The sequence below is a fragment of the Rutidosis leptorrhynchoides genome, chromosome 3 (genome assembly GCF_046630445.1).
Source record: "Rutidosis leptorrhynchoides isolate AG116_Rl617_1_P2 chromosome 3, CSIRO_AGI_Rlap_v1, whole genome shotgun sequence".
Classification (NCBI taxonomy): Eukaryota; Viridiplantae; Streptophyta; class Magnoliopsida; order Asterales; family Asteraceae; genus Rutidosis; species Rutidosis leptorrhynchoides.
This window is the reverse complement of record NC_092335.1, coordinates 31,327,565-31,346,714: the sequence shown is the minus strand read 5'-3', so window position 1 is coordinate 31,346,714 and position 19,150 is coordinate 31,327,565.

The following is a 19,150-nucleotide window of genomic DNA, read 5'->3' as shown; positions in this document are numbered from 1 at the left end:
ACCAGACGGACATATTAAATAATCCAGGACAAAGGACAATTAACCCATGGGCATAAAACTAAAATCAACACGTCAAACATCATGATTACGGAAGTTTAAATAAGCATAATTCTTTTATTTCATATTTAATTTCCTTTATTTTATATTTAATTGCACTTCTAATTATCGCACTTTTATTTATTGTTATTTAATCGCACTTTTAATTATCGTACTTTTTAATTATCGCAAATTTTATTTTATCGCATTTTTATTATTCGCAATTTCATTATCGTTATTTACTTTACGCTTTAATTTAAGTCTTGTATTTAATTTATATTTTACATTAGGTTTTAACTGCGACTAAAATCTTAAAATCGACAAACCGGTCATTAAACGGTAAAACCCCCCCCCCCTTTATAATAATAATATTACTTATATATATATTTGTATTTTTAATAAAAGTAAACTAATATAGCGTTGAGCTTTGTTTAAAGATTTCCCTGTGGAACGAACCGGACTTACTAAAAACTACACTACTGTACGATTAGGTACACTGCCTATAAGTGTTGTAGCAAGGTTTAAGTATATCCATTCTATAAATAAATAAATATCTTGTGTAAAATTGTATCGTATTTAATAGTATTTTCCTAGTAAAATATAAACTATTTTATATACACCTCGCATAACATCACCTGGTAACCGACATTAACAAGATGCATATTTAAGAATATCCCCATCATTCCGGGACACCCTTCGGATATGATATAAATTTCGAAGTACTAAAGCATCCGGTACTTTGGATGGGGTTTGTTAGGCCCAATAGATCAATCTTTAGGATTCGCGTCAATTAGGGTGTCTGTTCCCTAATTCTTAGATTACCAGACTTAACAAAAAGGGGCATATTCAATTTCGATAATTCAACCATAGAATGTAGTTTCACGTACTTGTGTCTATTTTGTAAATCATTTATAAAACCTGCATGTATTCTCATCCCAAAAATATTAGATTTTAAAAGTGGGACTATAACTCACTTTCACAGATTTTTACTTCGTCGGGAAGTAAGACTTGGCCACTGGTTGATTCACGAACCTATAACAATATATACATATATATCAAAGTATGTTCAAAATATATTTACAACACTTTTAATATATTTTGATGTTTTAAGTTTATTAAGTCAGATGTCCTCGTTAGTAACCTACAACTAGTTGTCCACAGTTAGATGTACAGAAATAAATCGATAAATATTATCTTGAATCAATCCACGACCCTGTGTATACGTATCTCAGTATTGATCACAACTCAAACTATATATATTTTGGAATCAACCTCAACCCTGTATAGCTAACTCCAACATTCACATATAGAGTGTCTATGGTTGTTCCGAAATATATATAGATGTGTCGACATGATAGGTCGAAACATTGTATACGTGTCTATGGTATCTCAAGATTACATAATATACAATACAAGTTGATTAAGTTATGGTTGGAATAGATTTGTTACCAATTTTCACGTAGCTAAAATGAGAAAAATTATCCAATCTTGTTTTACCCATAACTTCTTCATTTTAAATCCGTTTTGAGTGAATCAAATTGTTATGGTTTCATATTGAACTCTATTTTATGAATCTAAACAGAAAAAGTATAGGTTTATAGTCGTAAAAATAAGTTACAAGTTGCTTTTGTAAAGGTAGTCATTTCAGTCGAAAGAACGACGTCTAGATGACCATTTTAGAAAACATACTTTCACTTTGAGTTTAACCATGATTTTTGGATATAGTTTCATGTTCATAAGAAAAATCATTTTTCCAGAAGTATAGCTTTTAAATCAAAGTTCTTCTTAGCTTTTAATTATCCCAACCAAAACAACCCCCGGTTTTACTACGACGGCGTATATCCAGTTTTATGGTGTTTATCGTGTTTCCGGTTTTTAAATCATTAAGTTAGCATATCATATAGATATATAACATGTGTTTAGTTGATTTTAAAAGTCTAGTTAGAAGGATTAACTTTATTTGTGAACAAGTTTAGAATTAACTAAACTATGTTCTAGTAATTACAAGTTTATAACGTTGAATAATACAGCTTTTTATGTATGAATCGAATGATGTTATGAACATCATTACTACCTCAAGTTCCTTGTATAAACCTACTGGAAATGATAAAAATGGATCTAGCTTCAAAGGATCCTTGGATGGCTTGAAAGTTCTTGAAGCAGAATCATGACACGAAAACAATTTCAAGTAAGATTTCCACTCGAAATAAGATTGTTATAGTTATAGAAATTGAATTAAAGTTTGAATATGATTATTACCTTGTATTAGAAAGATAACCTACTGTAAGTAACAAAGGTTTCTTGATCTTGGATGATTACTTGGAATGGATTTAGAAAACTTGGAGTAAACTTGTAATCTTGGAAGTATTCTTGATTTTATGAAACTAGAACTTTTGGAATTTATGAAGAACACTTAGAACTTGAAGATAGAACTTGAGAGAGATCAATTAGATAAATAAAATTGAAGAATTAAAGTGTTTGTAGGTGTTTTTGGTCATTGGTGTTTGGATTAGATATAAAGGATATGTAATTTTGTTTTCATGTAAATAAGTCATGAATGATTACTCATATTTTTGTAATTTTATGAGATATTTCATGCTAGTTGCCAAATGATGGTTCCCACATGTGTTAGGTGACTCACATGGGCTGGTAAGAGCTGATCATTAGAGTGTATATACCAATAGTACATACATCTAAAAGCTGTGTATTGTACGAGTACGAATACGGGTGCATACGAGTAGATTTGTTGATGAAACTGAACGAGGATGTAATTGTAAGCATTTTTGTTAAGTAGAAGTATTTTGATAAGTGTATTGAAGTCTTTCAAAAGTGTATGAATACATATTAAAACACTACATGTATATACATTTTAACTGAGTCGTTAAGTCATCGTTAGTCGTTACATGTAAATGTTGTTTTGAAACCTTTAGGTTAACGATCTTGTTAAATGTTGTTAACCCAATGTTTATAATATCAAATGAGATTTTAAATTATTATATTATCATGATATTATGATGTACGAATATCTCTTAATATGATCTATATACATTAAATGTCGTTACAACGATAATCGTTACATATATGTCTCGTTTCAAAATCATTAAGTTAGTAGTCTTATTTTTACATATGTAGTTCATTGTTAATACACTTAATGATATATTTACTTATCATTTAACATAATTAACCAAGTGTATCAATATCTTAATATGATTCATATGTACCTAGTAAGACGTTATAACGATAATCGTTATATATATCGTTTTCGAGTTTCTTAATTTAATAGTCTCATTTTTATGTATATAACTCATTGTTAAAATACCTAATGAGATACATACTTATAATAAAATCATGTTAACTATATATATAACCATATATATGTCATCGTATAGTTTTTACAAGTTTTAACGTTCGTGAATCACCTGTCAACTTGGGTGGTCATTTGTCTATATGAAACCTATTCCAATTAATCAAGTCTTAATAAGTTTGATTACTTAACATGTTAGAAACACTTAATCATGTAAATAACAATTTCATTTAATATATATATAAACATGGAAAAGTTCGGGTCACTACAGTATATTACCTTTCGGTAAACTACCGTCCGGTTGTAAAGGAAAGCGTTGAACAAGCAACTGTTAAGGCAATGTCCCGTGACATGCATTTGATTATGGTCTATAATGTGTCAGATGCAATTACTATCCTTGGTAGGAGCAATAGTAAAGATCACCCTATAGTTTTTCGGTCTGGCACAAAGTCCTGTCTTCGACCATGCTATGCAACCACCGTTCTTACGGTTGACACCCGATTTGGTTCAGGTGACCTAATGAATTTCAGGTGAATTCCTAGGATTTTACGTTCAATGATAATGAACGCATTGAAAATAAGTTTTCAGAAAACAAATCGGTTTATAATTTGATCAAAATATTTTCTCGTTCAAACTCGAGTTTAGATATCATTGAATTTCATGAGTTTGAATTCTCAATCTTTAAGGTCAATCTCAAGGATTGAGTAATATCAGTCTTAAAAGCTGATTTTTGATCTTTAAGGAGATTATCCTTTCTGGGAATCTGATTCATTAGTCTTATAAGCTAATTTGCATGGTGCCCCCTGTAGTGACCCGAACTTTTCCATGTTTATATATATTAATTGAGATTGATATTTACATGATTAAATGTTTCCAACATGTTAAGCAATCAAACTTGTTAAGACTTGATTAATTGAAATATGTTTCATATAGACAATTGACCACCCAAGTTGACCGGCGATTCACGAACGTTAAAACTTGTAAAAATGACATGACGATATATATATGGATATACATATGGTTAACATGAGATTATGATAAGTAAGTATCTCCATAAGTATATTAACAATGAGTTATATACATATAAACAAGACTACTAACTTAAGGATTTCGAAACGAGACATATATGTAACGATTATCGTTGTAACGACATTTAAATGTATATATATCATATTAAGATATATTAATATATCATAATATCATGATAATATAATAATTTAACATCTCATTAGATATAATAAACAATGGGTTAACAACATTAATTGAGATCGTTAACTTAAAGGTTTCAAAACAACACTTACATGTAACGACTAACGATGACTTAACGACTCAGTTAAAATGTATATACATGTAGTGTATTTAGATGTATTAAAATACTTTTGGAAGACTTCAAGACATATATCAAAACACTCATACTTAACGAAAATGGTTACAGTTACTTTCCCATTCTTTTCTTTTATCAAGAACTCTAGTCGTATTCTTACCCGTATTATACACAGCTTCAAAACGTACTTACTATGGGTATATACCAATAGGAACTAGCATGGGATTCCACTCTTGATTATGTCATGTATGACTAATCAATTTTAACTTCTACCATGAGCTAGTCAACTAACTAGAACTCCTTTTAACCCCACTCACCACTCACCAATTACCACTCATCATTCACTCCATTTCACTTCCAATTCTCTTTCTAATTCTCTCTCAACACACACACACTATTATGAACGTATTTTTCCAGTAGTTAATCATCATCTTCATCAAAAATCACTTCAAGAATCAAGCTATAATCATCATAGGAAGAACACTTCAAGAACACTTCAAAAATCCCTTCAAGTTTACTAATTTACTTCCAAGCTTTCTAATCCATTCCAAGTAATCATCTAAGATTAAGAAACCTTTGTTATATATAGTAGGTTATCTTTATTATTCAAGGTAATATTCATATTCAAACTTTGATTCAATTTCTATAACTTTAAACTATCTTAATTCGAGTAAAAATCTTACTTGAACTTGTTTTTGTGTCATGATCCTACTTCAAGAACTTTCAAGCCATCCAAGATCCTTTGAAGCTAGATCATTTCTTGTCACTTCCAGTAGGTTTACCTACTAAACTTGAGGTAGTAATGATGTTCATAACATCATTCGATTCATATATATATAAAACTATCTTATTCGAAGGTTTAAACTCGTAATCACTAGAACATAGTTTAGTTAATTCTAAACTTGTTCGCAAACAAAAGTTAATCCTTCTAACTTGACTTTTAAAATTAACTAAACACATGTTCTATATCTATATGATATTCTAACTTAATGATTTAAAACCTGGAAACACGAAAAACACCGTAAAATCGGATTTACGCCGTCGTAGTAACACCGCGGGCTGTTTTGGGTTAGTTAATTAAAAACTATGATAAACTTTGATTTAAAAGTTGTTATTCTGAGAAAATGATTATTATTATGAACATGAAACTATATCCAAAAATTATGGTTAAACTCAAAGTGGAAGTATGTTTTCTAAAATGGTCATCTAGACGTCGTTCTTTCGACTGAAATGACTACCTTTACAAAAATGACTTGTAACTTATTCTTCTGACTATAAACCTATACTTTGTCTGTTTAGATTCATAAAATATAGTTCAATATGAAACCATAGCAATTTGATTCACTCAAAACGGATTTAAAATGAGGAAGTTATGGGTAAAACAAGATTGGATAATTTTTCTCATTTTAGCTACGTGAAAATTGGTAACAAATCTATTCCAACCATAACTTAATCAACTTGTATTGTATATTATGTAATCTTGAGATACCATAGACACGTATACAATGTTTCGACCTATCATGTCGACACATCTATATATATTTCGAAACAACCATAGACACTCTATATGTGAATGTTGGAGTTAGCTATACAGGGTTGAGGTTGATTCCAAAATATGTATAGTTTGAGTTGTGATCAATACTGAGATACGTATACACTAGGTCGTGGATTGATTCAAGATAATATTTATCGATTTATTTCTGTATATCTAACTGTGGACAACTAGTTGTAGGTTACTAACGAGGACAGCTGATTTAATAAACTTAAAACATCAAAATATATTAAAAGTGTTGTAAATATATTTTGAACATACTTTGATATATATGTATATATTGTTATAGGTTCGTGAATCAACCAGTGGCCAAGTCTTACTTCCCGACGAAGTAAAAATCTGTGAAAGTGAGTTATAGTCCCACTTTTAAAATCTAATATTTTTGGGATGAGAATACATGCAGGTTTTATAAATGATTTACAAAATAGACACAAGTACGTGAAACTACATTCTATGGTTGAATTATCGAAATCGAATATGCCCCTTTTTATTAAGTCTGGTAATCTAAGAATTAGGGAACAGACACCCTAATTGACGCGAATCCTAAAGATAGATCTATTGGGCCTAACAAACCCCATCCAAAGTACCGGATGCTTTAGTACTTCGAAATTTATATCATATCCGAAGGGTGTCCCGAAATGATGGGGATATTCTTATATATGCATCTTGTTAATGTCGGTTACCAGGTGTTCACCATATGAATGATTTTTATCTCAATGTATGGGATGTGTATTGAAATATAAAATCTTGTGGTCTATTGTTACGATTTGATATATATAGGTTAAACCTATAACTCTCCAACATTTTTTGTTGACGTTTTAAGCATGTTTTTTTCTCAGGTGATTATTAAGAGCTTCCGCTGTCGCATACTTAAATAAGGACGAGATTTGGAGTCCATGCTTGTATGATATTGTGTAAAAACTACATTCAAGAAACTTATTTTGTTGTAACATATTTGTATTGTAAACCATTATTTAATAGTCGTGTGTAAACAGGATATTTTAGATTATCATTATTTGATAATCTACGTAAAGCTTTTTAAACCTTTATTGATGAAATAAAGGTTATGGTTTGTTTTAAAATGAATGCAGTCTTTGAAAAACGTCTCATATAGAGGTCAAAACCTCGCAACGAAATCAATTAATATGGAACGTTTTTAATCAATAAGAACGGGACATTTCAGTTGGTATCCGAGCGTTGGTCTTAGAGAACCAGAATTTTGCATTAGTGTGTCTTATCTAGTTTGTTAGGATGCATTAGTGAGTCTGGACTTCGACCGTGTTTACTTGAAAAATGATTGCTTAACAAATTTTGTTGGAAACTATATATTTTTAACATGTGAATATTATGTGATATATTAATCTCTTAACGTGTTTGATATTATATGATAGATGTCTACCTCTAGAACAAGTCCCATTGACTCACCTAATAATAATGAAGAGTCAAATGTAAATTGGAATGATTCGTGGACTGATTCACAAGTTCCCGAAGAGGAACCGGAAGAAGAGTCAGAACCGGAAGAAGAATCGGAACCGGAAGAAGAATCGGAACCGGATGAAGAAATAGAACCGTTGGGGGAAATAATAAAACGGTTAAGTAAAAGAAAATCCTCAACCAACCGACCAAGGTTAATTATGGTCAATGGTGTTTCCGCCAAGGAAGCAAAATATTGGGAGGATTACCAATTCTCCGATGAATCGGATTCCGACGAGAATTCCGATGATGTTATAGAAATTACCCCAACTGAATTTAAAAAGGCAAAAGAAGATAATAAGGGAAAGGGCATAAAAATAGAGAAATCTAATTCCAACCCCGATGAACTTTATATGTATCGTCAACCCCCGAAGTCCTTAAGTTGTAACAATGACCCGGGAACCTCTAAACCACCAGGTTTTTCTAAACCAATGTGGATAACGACGGCTCGTATTAGGGGAACATCATATATCCCTAAAAACTTGGTAAAACGAACCAAAACCGAAGAAGAAGAAACAAGCGAGTCGGAATAAGATAGTTGTATTCGTGTGGTGTAATATATGTAATATAGTGTGCTTATGCTTTATGATATATGTAAAAATTGCTTGTATTAATAAGTATTTTTTTTTTTTGAATCTAACTCTTGTCTATTTTACAGTATAAAAACACAAAATGGATAGACAACCCAATATTTTAAGAGACCTACCCGGAGACATGATTGATGAAATCTTGTCTAGAGTCGGTCAGAATTCTTCGGCACAACTATTTAAGGCGAGATCAGTTTGTAAGACATTCGAAGAACGTTCCAAGAATGCCTTGGTTTATAAAAGGCTTTCGTTCGAAAGATGGGGGATATCACATTGGGAAATCCATAAGTTACGATGTGTTTACTTTGACGCATATATTGCGGGGAACCCAAATGCTATTTTACGCAATGGGTTAAGAAATTATTTTGACTCAATATATCCGAATATTGGACTTCGTGATTTAGAAAAAGCGGCTAACATGCAACATAAAGAAGCATGTTATGCTTACGGATTAGTAATGTTCGTTTCTCACCAAAGTGAGAACAAGAACATCGGGCTACAACTATTAAACAAAACGTTCCCACAAGTGACGGAGTCGGTAATTGGGGTAAGAAATGAGGTTTTTAGATTGTTACGGGACTGTTGGACATTACGTAACCCTCGTCCCTTTGACGACGTTACAACACGCTGTCTTATCAACGGCCATAACGGTTATGTTCCACAAGACCAAGGATGGGAAGTAATCCTAGTAAAACCAGAATGCATGACTTGTTTCTGGATGTATGAATTACGTGTCTTTAGTGCCTTTGCTGAACGACTTGTGTACTAGCTAGAATTATCTTCACAACCATCTTGTATCAAATTTATTGTGTGCTATATTTCATGCTATATGTAAAATAAGCGGTATTGTAAGTTTGTAAAATATTGTGTAAAAGTTTGAACGCGAAATATTATTATAATCAGTTTTTCATATAGAATTGTAGTAGTTGAATTGTATATTAGCTACTAAGTATGAACTTAACGGGTAGATACTACCCGAATTTAAACTTATAAAACGCTAATATGAAGAAAAAGCTTTTATAAATGAGTTCATATTATGCTACGAAATACTATTAACTACTCTTAATATTCTGTATGATTAACTTGTTCCATTTGACTATTTTGAAGGAAATGGCACCGACTACTTGACACACCGTGAATATGAATGAAGAGGAATTCCGTACTTTTCTATCTTCAAACATAGCCGCAGTACAGGCTGCGCTACATACCAACAATAACCTTGGATCTAGCAGTACAGGAAATCGTGTAGGATGCACCTACAAAGAATCCACTGCCTACAAACCTTTGGAATTTGATGGAACCGAAGGACCGATCGGATTAAAACGGTGGACCGAAAAGGTCGAATCGGTGTTTTCCATAAGTAAGTGTAATGAAGAGGACAAAGTGAAGTACGCTACGTATACCTTCACAGGTTCTGCGTTAACATGGTGGAATACCTATCTAGAGCAAGTGGGACAAGACGATGCGTACGCACTACCGTGGTCAGTATTCATGCACTTGATGAACGAGAAGTACCATCCCAGAACCGAGGTCAATAAGCTCAAGACAGAACTTAGATGGTTACGAACCCAAGGATTTGATATTACCACGTACGAAAGACGATTCACAGAATTGTGCCTATTGTGTCCGGGAGCATTCGAAGATGAGGAAGAGAAGATCGACGCGTTTGTGAAAGGATTACCGGAAAGAATCCAAGAAGATATAAGTTCACACGAGCCCGCCTCCATACAACAGGCATGTAGAATGGCTCACAAACTAGTGAACCAGATTGAAGAAAGAATTAAAGAACAGACTGCTGAAGAGGCCAATGTGAAGCAAGTCAAAAGAAAGTGGGAGGAAAACGGTGATAAGAATCACCAATACAACAACAACAGCAATTACAACAATAATCGCAATAATTATCCCAACAATCGCAACATCAATCGCAACTACAACAAACGGCCCAACAACAACAACAACAACAACAACAACAACAATAACAACAACAGCAGCAACTACAACAATCATCCTAACAACAATAATAACCGCAACAAAAACAACAATCAGAAGCAGCTATGCCAAAGGTGTGAAAAGTATCACTCGGGGTTTTGCACCAAATTTTGCAACAAGTGTAAAAGAAATGGTCATAGCGCGGCGAAGTGTGAGGTCTACGGACCAGGAGTTAATAGAACGAAAGGAACAAATGGTGTCGGAACGAGTAATGGCGGAGGAAGTAGTGTCGGAGCAAGTTATGCCAATGTAGTTTGTTATAAATGTGGAAAACCGGGCCACATTATTAGAAATTGCCCGAACCAGGAGAACACGAATGGACAAGGCCGCGGAAGAGTTTTCAATATTAATGCGGCAGAGGCACAGGAAGACCCGGAGCTTGTTACGGGTACGTTTCTTATTGACAATAAATCTGCTTACGTTTTATTTGATTCGGGTGCGGATAGAAGCTATATGAGTAGAGATTTTTGTGCTAAATTAAGTTGTCCATTGACGCCTTTGGATAGTAAATTTTTACTCGAATTAGCAAATAATAAATTAATTTCAGCAGATAATATATGTCGGAATCGCGAAATTAAACTGGTTAGCGAAACATTTAAGATTGATTTGATACCAGTAGAGTTAGGGAGTTTTGATGTGATAATCGGTATGGACTGGTTGAAAGAAGTGAAAGCAGAGATCGTTTGTTACAAAAATGCAATTCGCATTATACGAGAAAAAGGAAAACCCTTAATGGTGTACGGAGAAAAGGGCAACACGAAGCTACATCTTATTAGTAATTTGAAGGCACAAAAACTAATAAGAAAAGGTTGCTATGCTATTCTAGAACACATCGAGAAAGTACAAACTGAAGAAAAGAGCATCAATGATGTTCCCATTGCAAAAGAATTTCCCGATGTATTTCCGAAAGAATTACCGGGATTACCCCCACATCGATCCGTTGAATTTCAAATAGATCTTGTACCAGGAGCTGCACCAATAGCTCGTGCTCCTTACAGACTCGCACCCAGCGAGATGAAAGAACTGCAAAGCCAATTACAAGAACTTTTAGAGCGTAGTTTCATTCGACCAAGCACATCACCGTGGGGAGCTCCTGTTTTGTTTGTCAAGAAGAAAGATGGTACATTCAGGTTGTGTATCGACTACCGAGAGTTGAACAAAATTACCATCAAGAACCGCTACCCACTACCGAGAATCGACGACTTATTTGATCAACTACAAGACTCGTCTGTTTATTCAAAGATTGACTTACGTTCCGGGTATCATCAAATGCGGGTGAAAGAAGATGATATTCCAAAGACTGCTTTCAGAACACGTTACGGTAATTACGAGTTTATGGTCATGCCGTTTGGTTTAACTAATGCACCAGCTGTGTTCATGGACCTTATGAACCGAGTGTGTGGACCATACCTTGACAAGTTTGTCATTGTTTTCATTGATGACATACTTATTTACTCAAAGAATGACCAAGAACACGGTGAACATTTAAGAAAGGTGTTAGAAGTATTGAGGAAGGAAGAATTGTACGCTAAGTTTTCAAAGTGTGCATTTTGGTTGGAAGAAGTTCAATTCCTCAGTCACATAGTGAACAAAGAAGGTATTAAGGTGGATCCGGCAAAGATAGAAACTGTTGAAAAGTGGAAAACCCCGAAAACTCCGAAACACATACGCCAGTTTTTAGGACTAGCTGGTTACTACAGAAGGTTCATCCAAGACTTTTCCAGAATAGCAAAACCCTTGACTGCATTAACGCATAAAGGGAAAAAATTTGAATGGAATGATGAACAAGAGAAAGCGTTTCAGTTATTGAAGAAAAAACTAACTACGGCACCTATATTGTCATTGCCTGAAGGGAATGATGATTTTGTGATTTATTGTGATGCATCAAAGCAAGGTCTCGGTTGTGTATTAATGCAACGAATGAAGGTGATTGCTTATGCGTCTAGACAATTGAAGATTCACGAACAAAATTATACGACGCATGATTTGGAATTAGGCGCGGTTGTTTTTGCATTAAAGACTTGGAGGCACTACTTATATGGGGTCAAAAGTATTATATATACCGACCACAAAAGTCTTCAACACATATTTAATCAGAAACAACTGAATATGAGGCAGCGTAGGTGGATTGAATTATTGAATGATTACGACTTTGAGATTCGTTACCACCCGGGAAAGGCAAATGTGGTAGCTGATGCCTTGAGCAGGAAGGACAGAGAACCCATTCGAGTAAAATCTATGAATATAATGATTCATAATAACATTACTACTCAAATAAAGGAGGCACAACAAGGAGTTTTAAAAGAGGGAAATTTAAAGGATGAAATACCCAAAGGATCGGAGAAGCATCTTAATATTCGGGAAAACGGAACCCGATATAGGGCTGAAAGGATTTGGGTACCAAAATTTGGAGATATGAGAGAAATGGTACTTAGAGAAGCTCATAAAACCAGATACTCAATACATCCTGGAACGGGGAAGATGTACAAGGATCTCAAGAAACATTTTTGGTGGCCGGGTATGAAAGCCGATGTTGCTAAATACGTAGGAGAATGTTTGACGTGTTCTAAGGTCAAAGCTGAGCATCAGAAACCATCAGGTCTACTTCAACAACCCGAAATCCCGGAATGGAAATGGGAAAACATTACCATGGATTTCATCACTAAATTGCCAAGGACTGCAAGTGGTTTTGATACTATTTGGGTAATAGTTAATCGTCTCACCAAATCAGCACACTTCCTACCAATAAGAGAAGATGACAAGATGGAGAAGTTAGCACGACTGTATTTGAAGGAAGTCGTCTCGAGACATGGAATACCAATCTCTATTATCTCTGATAGGGATGGCAGATTTATTTCAAGATTCTAGCAGACATTACAACAAGCATTAGGAACTCGTCTAGACATGAGTACTGCCTATCATCCACAAACTGATGGGCAGAGCAAAAGGACGATACAAACGCTTGAAGACATGCTACGAGCATGTGTTATTGATTTCGGAAACAGTTCGGATCGACATCTACCGTTAGCAGAATTTTTCTACAACAACAGCTACCATTCAAGCATTGAGATGGCGCCGTTTGAAGAACTTTATGGTAGAAAGTGCAGGTCTCCGATTTGTTGGAGTGAAGTGGGGGATAGACAGATTACGGGTCCGGAGATTATACAAGAAACTACCGAGAAGATCATCCAAATTCAACAACGGTTGAAAACCGCCCAAAGTCGACAAAAGAGCTACGCTGACATTAAAAGAAAAGATATAGAATTTGAAAATGGAGAGATGGTCATGCTTAAAGTTGCACCTTGGAAAGGCGTTGTTCGATTTGGTAAACGAGGGAAATTAAATCCAAGGTATATTGGACCATTCAAGATTATTGATCGTGTCGGACCAGTAGCTTACCGACTTGAGTTACCTCAACAACTCGCGGCTGTACATAACACTTTCCACGTCTCAAATTTGAAGAAATGTTTTGCTAAAGAAGATCTCACTATTCTGTTAGATGAAATCCAAATCAACGAAAAACTTCAATTCATCGAAGAACCCGTCGAAATAATGGATCGTGAGGTTAAAAGACTTAAGCAAAACAAGATACCACTTGTTAAGGTTCGATGGAAGGCTCGTAGAGGACCCGAGTTCACCTGGGAGCGTGAAGATCAGATGAAGAAGAAATACCCGCATCTATTTCCAGAAGATTCGTCAACACCTTCAACAGCTTAAAATTTCGGGACGAAATTTATTTAACGGGTAGGTACTGTAGTGACCCGAACTTTTCCATGTTTATATATATTAATTGAGATTGATATTTACATGATTAAATGTTTCCAACATGTTAAGCAATCAAACTTGTTAAGACTTGATTAATTGAAATATGTTTCATATAGACAATTGACCACCCAAGTTGACCGGCAATTCACGAACGTTAAAACTTGTAAAAACGACATGACGATATATATATGGATATACATATGGTTAACATGAGATTATGATAAGTAAGTATCTCCATAAGTATATTAACAATGAGTTATATACATATAAACAAGACTACTAACTTAAGGATTTCGAAACGAGACATATATGTAACGATTATCGTTGTAACGACATTTAAATGTATATATATCATATTAAGATATATTAATATATCATAATATCATGATAATATAATAATTTAACATCTCATTAGATATAATAAACAATGGGTTAACAACATTAATTGAGATCGTTAACTTAAAGGTTTCAAAACAACACTTACATGTAACGACTAACGATGACTTAACGACTCAGTTAAAATGTATATACATGTAGTGTATTTAGATGTATTAAAATACTTTTGGAAGACTTCAAGACATATATCAAAACACTCATACTTAACGAAAATGGTTACAGTTACTTTCCCATTCTTTTCTTTTATCAAGAATTCTAGTCGTATTTTTACCCGTATTATATACAGCTTCAAAACGTACTTACTATGGGTATATACCAATAGGAACTAGCATGGGATTCCACTCTTGATTATGTCATGTATGACTAATCAATTTTAACTTCTACCATGAGCTAGTCAACTAACTAGAACTCCTTTTAACCCCACTCACCAATTACCACTCATCATTCACTCCATTTCACTTCCAATTCTCTTTCTAATTCTCTCTCAACACACACACACTATTATGAACGTATTTTTCCAGTAGTTAATCATCATCTTCATCAAAAATCACTTCAAGAATCAAGCTATAATCATCATAGGAAGAACACTTCAAGAACACTTCAAAAATCCCTTCAAGTTTACTAATTTACTTCCAAGCTTTCTAATCCATTCCAAGTAATCATCTAAGATCAAGAAACCTTTGTTATATATAGTAGGTTATCTTTCTTATTCAAGGTAATATTCATATTCAAACTTTGATTCAATTTCTATAACTATAAACTATCTTAATTCGAGTAAAAATCTTACTTGAACTTGTTTTTGTGTCATGATCCTACTTCAAGAACTTTCAAGCCATCCGAGATCCTTTGAAGCTAGATCATTTCTTGTCACTTCCAGTAGGTTTACCTACTAAACTTGAGGTAGTAATGATGTTCATAACATCATTCGATTCATATATATATAACTATCTTATTCGAAGGTTTAAACTCGTAATCACTAGAACATAGTTTAGTTAATTCTAAACTTGTTCGCAAACAAAAGTTAATCCTTCTAACTTGACTTTTAAAATTAACTAAACACATGTTCTATATCTATATGATATGCTAACTTAATGATTTAAAACCAGGAAACACGAAAAACACCGTAAAACTGGATTTACGCCGTCGTATTAACACCGCGGGCTGTTTTGGGTTAGTTAAATAAAAACTATGATAAACTTTGATTTAAAAGTTGTTATTCTGAGAAAATAATTATTATTATGAACATGAAACTATATCCAAAAATTATGGTTAAACTCAAAGTGGAAGTATGTTTTCTAAAATGGTCATCTAGACGTCGTTCTTTCGACTGAAATGACTACCTTTACAAAAACGACTTGTAACTTATTTTTCCGACTATAAACCTATACTTTTTCTGTTTATATTCATAAAATAGAGTTCAATATGAAACCATAGCAATTTGATTCACTCAAAACGGATTTAAAATGAAGAAGTTATGGGTAAAACAAGATTGGATAATTTTTCTCATTTTAGCTACGTGAAAATTGGTAACAAATCTATTCCAACCATAACTTAATCAACTTGTATTGTATATTATGTAATCTTGAGATACCATAGACACGTATACAATGTTTCGACCTATCATGTCGACACATCTATATATATTTCGGAACAACCATAGACACTCTATATGTGAATGTTGGAGTTATCTATACAGGGTTGAGGTTGATTCCAAAATATGTATAGTTTGAGTTGTGATCAATACTGAGATACGTATACACTGGGTCGTGGATTGATTCAAGATAATATTTATCGATTTATTTCTGTATATCTAACTGTGGACAACTAGTTGTAGGTTACTAACGAGGACAGCTGATTTAATAAACTTAAAACATCAAAATATATTAAAAGTGTTGTAAATATATTTTGAACATACTTTGATATATATATGTATATATTGTTATAGGTTCGTGAATCAACCAGTGGCCAAGTCTTACTTCCCGACGAAGTAAAAATCTGTGAAAGTGAGTTATAGTCCCACTTTTAAAATCTAATATTTTTGGGATGAGAATACATGCAGGTTTTATAAATGATTTACAAAATAGACACAAGTACGTGAAACTACATTCTATGGTTGAATTATCGAAATCGAATATGCCCCTTTTTATTAAGTCTGGTAATCTAAGAATTAGGGAACAGACACCCTAATTGACGCGAATCCTAAAGATAGATCTATTGGGCCTAACAAACCCCATCCAAAGTACCGGATGCTTTAGTACTTCGAAATTTATATCATATCCGAAGGGTGTCCCGGAATGATGGGGATATTCTTATATATGCATCTTGTTAATGTCGGTTACCAGGTGTTCACCATATGAATGATTTTTATCTCTATGTATGGGATGTGTATTGAAATATGAAATCTTGTGGTCTATTGTTACGATTTGATATATATAGGTTAAACCTATAACTCACCAACATTTTTGTTGACGTTTTAAGCATGTTTTTTTCTCAGGTGATTATTAAGAGCTTCCGCTGTCGCATACTTAAATAAGGACGAGATTTGGAGTCCATGCTTGTATGATATTGTGTAAAAACTGCATTCAAGAAACTTATTTTGTTGTAACATATTTGTATTGTAAACCATTATTTAATGGTCGTGTGTAAACAGGATATTTTAGATTATCATTATTTGATAATCTACGTAAAGCTTTTTAAACCTTTATTGATGAAATAAAGGTTATGGTTTATTTTAAAATGAATGCAGTCTTTGAAAAACGTCTCATATAGAGGTCAAAACCTCACAACGAAATCAATTAATATGGAACGTTTTTAATCAATAAGAATGGGACATTTCACCCCCCCCCCCCCATTGTACGAGACAGATCCTCTCATGGTTAGGATAAGTCTGACCACTTGGCGACCCTGTTTGATGCTGAGGTCCGTGGATTTTCAGCTGATTTTCGAGAAAACTTTTCAAGGTTTTTCGTAGACTCTACAACTGGTCTGGAAGACAACTTCCTGACCTAAATCAAGAAGCACGTGTCTTTTTTGGAAGACTTTTCTTCCTTTTAATGATGGAATTGATTCATCGTGTAGATCCATCTTTCTTTCAAATATAATATAGTAAATCGGGTAAAACTTATTAGTTTTGTCCAAAACAAAAGTACCTACAATAAGCTTGTACAAAAATATGTGATATATGTTCTAAATAACTTGGTAAATTTTTCCCACACTTGGCTTTTATTTTCCTTTCTTTGCCTTTTTATTTTCCTCTATTCCATTTTAAATGAATTCAAGCATTTTGGGTTGTTTCTCAATTTATGTCCTTTCCGAGGTAACAATAATTTCGGTGTTAATACCTAGTTTTATCGTTCATAAATATGTATAAACATGATTTTGAGTTCATTTACTTGAAAATTCTGAAAAATTTTACTAGAATTGGGTAGTCGGTATATAAGACTAGGGCTGTTCTTTATTATCAGAGAGCACTAGATTCTAATACAACTACTGCGTTACTAGTATTTTTAATGGTAACCAAGTGTTTAAATTTAAAATTTTAAAAATCTGAAAGAATTTAACCCCTTCCCACACTTAAGATCTTGCAATGCCCTCATTTGCAAGAAATCAGTACAATTTAAATTATTGAGGGTGATTAGCGTAGAAAAATGATTAAATTTTACCAAAGTTTCCAAACATATTGGATTTTTTTTTTAAATCTTTAACTTATAAAACAAATAATTAATTAATTTTAAAATTTTGTTTCGTTCTATAATGAGGGCGTTTCGGTACGTTGACCTAGTCCGTCCCTCGAAAAAAATTTAAAATTTGTCATTTTAAAGCGTTTGTTTTAAAAGCAAAGATTTTTGGGTTTTTTAAATGTTTTTGGTATACTTTAAATCAATATGATTAAAAATAATGATAACAAAACTTCTCGTCCCGTCCTTGGGTAAAGCAATTTCGGTTCAACGACCTAGTTTTCAACTCACGACGAATTTTAAATATCAAATTTTTAACTTAATAAAATAAAGTAAATTTTTGTTTTTAAATTCACACCAAACTTAAATTTAAAATGCATAATAAAATTTCATACAAATATCATTAATATTTAAATATATTAGTTTTACAAACTTATATTAAAATATTTAAAAACTTAAATATATTGGTTTTAAAAATTTACAATAATAATATAATATTAATTTAAAAACAAGGTAAAAATTAAAATTAAAAATCTTTTTGGTCTTTTATCCCACTTTAATCAATCAAATATTAACAAAAATATACGTCCCTCTTTTTGGGTAAAGTAATTTTGGCTATATTACCTAGTTTTACTCTTGACGAATTTTTGAAATATTTTGGATTGATTGATTAAAGATATTTATACCTTATGAATAAACGGTAAATTTCGCAGTGATGTAATAAATTTTTGTATGATATCAATAATTTCAGTTTCGCATACCTAATTTTATTGAATATCAATTTAATACTTTATAGCGAACGATTCAGCGTTTATTATCAAAAGGTTAAAAGCAATAAATAAAAAATAAAAAAATATACATACTTACCTGTAAGATAGAATTCTCAGAGACCTACTTTAGCCGACTCATAGGAGAGTCGTGTGATTTGGTTTTTCATAGCTACATAAGCGTAACCTCGATTCTTCAATAACTTTTCTTCTAAACATATGACCGGTCCTTCTCTGAATAGAGTAACAAATTCGGTATATGAATATATTTGATTGTTCA